The sequence below is a fragment of the Alligator sinensis genome, unplaced genomic scaffold (assembly GCF_000455745.1).
Source record: "Alligator sinensis unplaced genomic scaffold, ASM45574v1 scaffold961_1, whole genome shotgun sequence".
NCBI lineage: Eukaryota > Metazoa > Chordata > Crocodylia > Alligatoridae > Alligator > Alligator sinensis.
The window spans coordinates 631723-638380 of NW_005842737.1; the positions used below are offsets into that span (position 1 = coordinate 631723).

General features: G+C 59.7%; 1 long non-coding RNA gene across 1 annotated transcript; it reads right to left on the bottom strand.

Annotated features, from left to right (window-relative positions):
• Positions 1 to 5925: 5925 nt before the first annotated feature.
• On the bottom strand, positions 5926 to 6630 carry LOC102369242. Its single transcript, XR_325031.3, has 2 exons — positions 6470 to 6630; positions 5926 to 6333 (listed from the first exon to the last, which is right to left on the bottom strand). It is a non-coding gene; the product is annotated as an uncharacterized LOC102369242 (long non-coding RNA).
• Between the last annotated feature and the right edge of the window lie 28 nt (positions 6631 to 6658).

The window sequence follows — 6658 nt, forward strand, 5'->3', positions numbered from 1 at the left end:
GCCGGCCCTCTGCGTGTGTCCACGCCTCTCCCCCGGGCCGGCACCGGCACCGGCACCGGCACCGGCACCTGCTGCCCCCCGCGAGCCCGCGCTGCACACCTCGCGGCACAGCCCGCCTCGCCCCGGGCCGGGAAGCCGCCAGCTCCCACGCACGAAGCTGGGAGAGCGGGGATGGAGTCGGGCCAGCCGACTCCACCGTCCTCCCTGGCGCCCGGGGGGTCGCATCCATCCGTGTTCTAGAGCCCCAGGGAAGGGGGCTGCCCAGGCGGGACGGACTCCCCGGAGCGCCTCCCTGCAGCGAGAGAGCTCACGGGGAGAGGCGGCGGGGGCGGGGCTGCTCCCACGCACGAAGCTGGGAGAGCGGGGATGGAGTCGGGCCAGCCGACTCCACCGTCCTCCCTGGCGCCCGGGGGGTCGCATCCATCCGTGTTCTAGAGCCCCAGGGAAGGGGGCTGCCCAGGCGGGACGGACTCCCCGGAGCGCCTCCCTGCAGCGAGAGAGCTCACGGGGAGAGGCGGCGGGGGCGGGGCTGTATCCGCTGAGGACAGGCCTTCCCAGCACTGGGCTGAGCCAGCGCTGTGTCGGGGCCGGCTCCGCTCGAGCCAACACATCAAAGCGCTGCTGGTGCGGGAAAGACGTGGCCTAGCGCGGTGGAGGCTGCTCTGCCCTAGCCAAGTGGCGCCAGTACCTGCTGCGATGGACAACCGAAGCAGGCAGGGCGATGGACACTGGAGCTGTGACTGCCCACACCACCCCGCCCGTGTGCTGAATGCACAGCAGGGCAGAGCACGGCAGGGCACTCAGGCACCCCAGCCGGGCTCCAGACTCACTGCGCCCTTCTGCAGTCATTCCGTTTCCACCCACCTGGGCCCTGGCTGGGGCTGCTAGTCTTGGCCGTTTCCAAGGGGCCAGGGACAAGGTGCAGACATGGGGCTGAGCAGAAGGCCCTAAAGCTGGTTTCTGAGTGACCACAGAGTGAACCTTGGTAGCGGTGAGGACCACCCTGGTCAGCAAAGGAAAGGAAGCATCAGCACCTCCAGCAAAACCTGTAAGGAGATCTAACGAGAAGGGCACAAGACCTGAAAAGAGCTTTTAAAACAAGACTTTAAACTGAAAAATCCAGATATAGTACTTCACAGCTTTATTGTAATGTATTGTCATTTTGCCATAATAAATATAGTATTCTTAAATTTATTAGATAAGGTATGAAAACAAAGTGGCCTTGTTGGTAAAGACCATAACTGAGGTAAAGAGGAAGCAGGGTGATACTCCCTGATGGCAAAGGAGGGGCGAGAAACCCTCCCTTCTACTTACCCAAGGACAGAAGTGCCAATTAACTAACACCTCCAAGTGCACAAGAGGCTCCCTTCACTCCAGCCCCAAGTGTCAGCAAAACAGAAACTGGACTACAATCAGAGAGCATGTCATTAGACTGTCAGAACCAGTCTCTACACTAGGGTACAGGCTGGGGGGACATTTGGGGACCTACACCAATACAAAAACTCCCACTTCGGGCCAGTGTGCCACCCTTCTCCCTGTGCCCCTGGAGTCTCCTCAGTTGGTACACGTAAGAATCTCTGTGGCCATCATGGGGGGCCAGGCAGCTGTTGGGGTGAGAGTTCTGGGGTGGAAGCAGTAAAAACCTGGGCTGCAGACCTGCCTCTTGCCTCTTGTGTTGGCAGCCAGTCTGCTAGTTCACCTGTCATCCAGTTCTTACTGGTTCCTCCAGCCCCTTTGCCCCATGGAACATCCACAGCATCCTTTGTACCAGGCAGTGGATGCAGAACAAGGCTGGGGGTCTAGGTATGAAAGGAGACCTTGTCCTGCTGCTGACGTGTGTGCATGCACCTCCGAGCACAGACAGGCAGCTTCATCCTGCCATGGATATGTGTGCGCACAACTCCCCAGCAAAGACAGAAGACCTCACCTGCCACCAACACCTGTGTGCATGTGCTTCACAGGACAGACAGGAGACCTCATGCTGCAAACACGTGTGCACAGTCCTCAGCACAGACACAAGACTTTGCCCTGCCACCAACATGCACATGCATGCACACTCCTCAGCACTGACGGAAAGCCTTGTCCTGACACCAACATGAATTCATAGATTCATATGAATGTACCCATGCTACTCAGCACAGATGGGAAGCCTCACCCTGATGCCAACATGCATGTGCATGCACTCACCAGCATAGATGGGAGGCCTTTTCATGCCACTGTGTGTCTACATTCCTCAGCACAGACAAGATGCCTTGCCCTGTCCCCAACATACGTGGCAGGTGGCAGGACCCCAGCACAGATGAGGCGCCCTGTATTGCCAATACATGTGCACACATTCCCCAGCACAGACAGGAAGCCTCTCCCTGCCACAGATACAGGTGTGCGTGCACTCCCCAAGAAGCCAGAACAGCCTGCTCGCTGCACTAACCACATGCAGGGTTGCAGAGGCCAATGTCAACATGGCCAACCCCCAGCTCCGGACAAAAGGAGTCAGCCGGGTCCTGGCCATAAGAGGGCAAGTCCCCTCCCGTTTGGCTGGATGAGCTCCAGTTGGCTGCACATTGGGGCACTGAGGTTAGGAGCAGCCTCCTGGAGCTGCAGCACCTGGCAGGAGCCTGTGTGGCTCTGAAACAGCTGCAAATGCATGTGAAAGGGATGAACAGGGCCTGCCTGCAATGGGAATCCTACACTCCTTGCTAGACCAAGTACAAGCCATTTGCCAATTGCCTCCCCCACCCCTCACAGGCTACAGAGCTGTGTAGAGCCCAGGCCTGCTCCTACGGGGTCAGTACTGATGAGGGCCTCATCAGCATTGGTATCACTGCTGGGCCCTTCTCCAGCTCTGTGCAGGTCTTGGCAGAGGATCCCAGGGGAGGCAGGGGCAGGGGTATGGGGGCTTTTGGGGTCATGGGGTTGCCTGGGCAGGGAGTAGGGCAGGCAAATCTACCACAGCCCTGCCAGGGAAGAGGACTGGGATGGGCTATGGCCTTGGCCTGCCTAGTGAAAGATGCCTCCGGCAACTGCAGAAAGCCCACAGAGCAAACTGTACCAGTAGCACCTGGGGCACAGCCCACCCCCACCCCCACCCAGCCCAGCTCCAGGGCACTCAGTGTGGGCTACCATGACACAGGTAGGGGAGCTATGCAGAACTAGCACTTGCCAGCTCTGAGATGGCTTTCAAGGTGCCTATAGATGGAAGCAACCAGGGCATCGGAAGATGCTAGAACTGCATGCTACGGCTGGGGGGAGCCCTAGAGCCCCAGCACCTACTCAAGGAAGACTCAGCACCATGGGACCTGGCCCAAGCATGCATTTGTCCAGCCTGCCCCCAGTTCCTCATGACAGAACCTCTAGGGCCTCATGGGTCATAGCCTTACAAGACATTTCCCAACACCCCCATTGCTACAGTGAGACTGGTTTCTGCAGGTGAAGACGACCCAGAGGCCCCTTGGCCTTCTCTTCTTGTGACTGATAAATCCCAGCTCTACCACCTCGCCTCACGGGGCCCATCTGCTCCACTCAGCATTTCCATGCCTCCCTGAAAGCAGTGTCTGGGCTGGGCATGGAAACTGGAACATCATAGCTCTGCTGATGGCAATCCTGGCTGTGGTCCATGGCGATCTCCTGGGGATTTCTCTGCAGTGCAGCACCTCGACCAGTCCCCACCCAGGTTGCATTGTGCATGGGCTGATCCCATCCCAAGCACAGGACTTTGCACTGGTCCAATTTCATCAGGATGATTCCAGACCTAAGTGGATGAGGGCAATGCTGCAGGTTGGAGCTGGGGAGACCAACAGCCAGGGTCCTCCTGTCCAGAGCAGGCTTCCCTGAGCAGGGGGAACACTGTTGGCTGGTGCTACCTCCCGAGCTGGATTCTGGGGAGGGAGGGAAGGAGGTGGACCTTGTGTCCCAGCCTCACCAGGGAGGCTCAGAGTCCAGCCCTGCCCAGCCCCTAAGCCACAGCTCCATTTTCCAGAGACCCTGCTCTTTACCCCTCCTCTCATCCAGCCCCAGCAAGCATCAAAGTGTGGGAGAGGAGGGGGAGTTAGGGTTCCCCTCTCACCTAGGGCTCCCACCCATAGAAGCCTGAGCACTCCCCAACACTTCCCACCCACGTGGGGAACAGGAGGCCACAGCCCTGCTGGCGGAGGGTGGAGGCTGGAAATTTCCTTTCCCACCTGGATGTGGAGACTTGCACCTCAGCAGCAACATCTGTACAAGCAAGAGATACGCCATCTATTCAATGCAGCCCCTGCCCTTCCAGCCCCCATTGCTCCCCTTAGCCACCCCATCAGGGCACGTGGCTTTGTACCCCACTGCCCAGGCCTCCCACCTCCAACACGTACCAGTTCCACTGCACCCCACAACATAGGTCTCTGTGCATTGGTATCATAGTGTGAGGGGACTCCCAGGGTCTCAGCCCAGCCTTGAGGACTTTCTGTTTCCTCATGCCAGCAGAGATGGGGCAAGGGCAGCTGCCTGATGCATAAACCAGGGGATGAGATGAGGGTGCCAGGTCGAAGGAAACCACCTGGCAGATGCATGGAGAGGCTCCTGGGAGCAGCATCCTCAAGCCCAGCCTAAGGATGTCTTCCCAGCGGCTGGGGGCAGGGACCCCCAGAGGGCAGGGGCCCATGACAGGACCAGGGGCAGAGAGGGGCCCAATTTCACCAGGGCCTGTGCCCTGAGGGCCTCAAGCCCCATGTACCCCCCCAGCTGGGCAGCAGCCCCAGTCCTGCCCAACTCCCTCCCTCGCTATGGGGGACTCAATTTCCCGCCCCCGCCAGATTTACCTGCAGGAGCTGCTCTCCAGGATGCCTGGCACCCATGTTCATATGTCCGTATGTGTATATACACACACATGCGCATGGCGCCCCTACCCTGCTCCCTGCAGCCCCTTGCAGGCTGGAACTCTACAAGCTTGCAAGGGAAACCCATCATTTCCCACATTTTTCTCCTTTAAAGGAGAAACTATGGGTTTTTCTCTTTAAAAGGAGACAATCAGGGTTTACAGCATTTTTCTATGGCAAATGGAGAACGCAGATTCCTGCACAGCACCCTGCCCGCAGCACCCAACTCAGAGCAGTAGTGCCTGCAAGGCCCTGGGGTGGCTGTCAGAATCTCCCAGAGCCCCACATGCCCACAGGGGCAGGTTGGGGGGGCTGCCATAGGCTAGGGCAATGCAGAGATGGAGGTGCTGGGCCCATCTCTGCTGCTGCTGCTGCAGGGACAGACCCATCAACTGAGGTGCTCATGGCCATGCTCTCCTGATGTGCTGCAGTGGGGGCATAGCACTGAGTATGTGCACCAGAACTGGCAGGCCCACATTCTGGCAAGCCCTGCCGCCTCTTAGGGCCCAGCCTGCAGGCAGCTTCCTCCACCAGGTGCCTTGCTCCTCCAGTGCTAGTTTCCCCTCCTTCCCTTCTTGGATCAGTTCTTTCCTCCTGCCCCACAACCCTGCCTGGTGTCACCCCACCCACTCCTCTCAGCCAAGCTGGGTCTGGCTCCTGCAGGGCCCAGCACTGACAACCCGTCGGCAGCCACCGAGGGGGTGAAGGGCTCTTGGAGCCAGCTGCAGAGATTCCTCATCCACTGCACCTGAGCCAGGGGCAACTCAGCAGGGAGACTTTCCTCCACCAGATCTTGCTCTTCTTTGCGCAAAACAGCAGCCCCAAACATCCAGGTAGCCAGTGAACAAGGAAAGGCCCTGGAGACAGCACCTCTCTCCTCCCCGCAACCCAGGTTTGGTTACAGAGGCATGGCCTGGTGCTTTGAAGACACCCATGAGCTAACCCCATCCCCTGCAGCATCTGTCACCCCACCGCAGGGCTGGGGTGTGCACAGCAGAGCCACACATGGAACACAGGCATCCTAGCTTCTGCTGCCCAGACTCTGGCCCAGCTGCTGGATGGCAAAGGACATGGCCCTGGTCCAGAACTGAGTATTTATTGAAGCCAGCCAGCCCCTCCCTTGGGGGTGGGGGCACATCCTAGAAACAAGGGCATGTCCTCACAGGCAGCCCCTTGGGCAGGGTGAGGCTGAACTCATGCTGCACCCCCACTCAGATGGGCAGAGGAGGGCCTAAGCCGCCCACCCATCACAGCGGCAGGGAGATGTGTACATGGAGGATGGGGGGACTCCGGACCGTCTTCCTGGCAGTCAGGGTGCAAGCCAGGGCAGGGCTAAAGCTCACTGCTGCAACTCCCCCTGGGCCAGGAGCAGGTCCAGATAGGCCCCAGAGATGAGATCCTCCTCCCGGACCCCCAGCTCCTCCATCAGTGCCCGGGCCACCTGCTCCCCGTCCTGGAGGCTCTGCTCCTCATTCAGTACCACCTGCAGAGACCATGGAAGAGACACGTCAGAGCAGATCGGCTGTGGGGCCACGGCCATGTGGTGGCACAATCCCAGCACCTGGCCTGCAGGACAAGGAGGGGACACAGCAGCACGCCTCCCAGCCTGCACCACTCACCTCCAGCTCCATGAAATCCCCCAGGCCATCCACACGGTCCAGGTGCACCCGGGTCTGCCCCACCAGGTAGAGGAGGCGCTCCTTCCGCACCACACCCAGCACCCCCAGTGCCTCCGACAGCAGTGCCTGCAACAGCCAGCCCACAACTCAGCTGTCACTGGGGCAGCCCCAGCTCCAGCCCTGCCACGC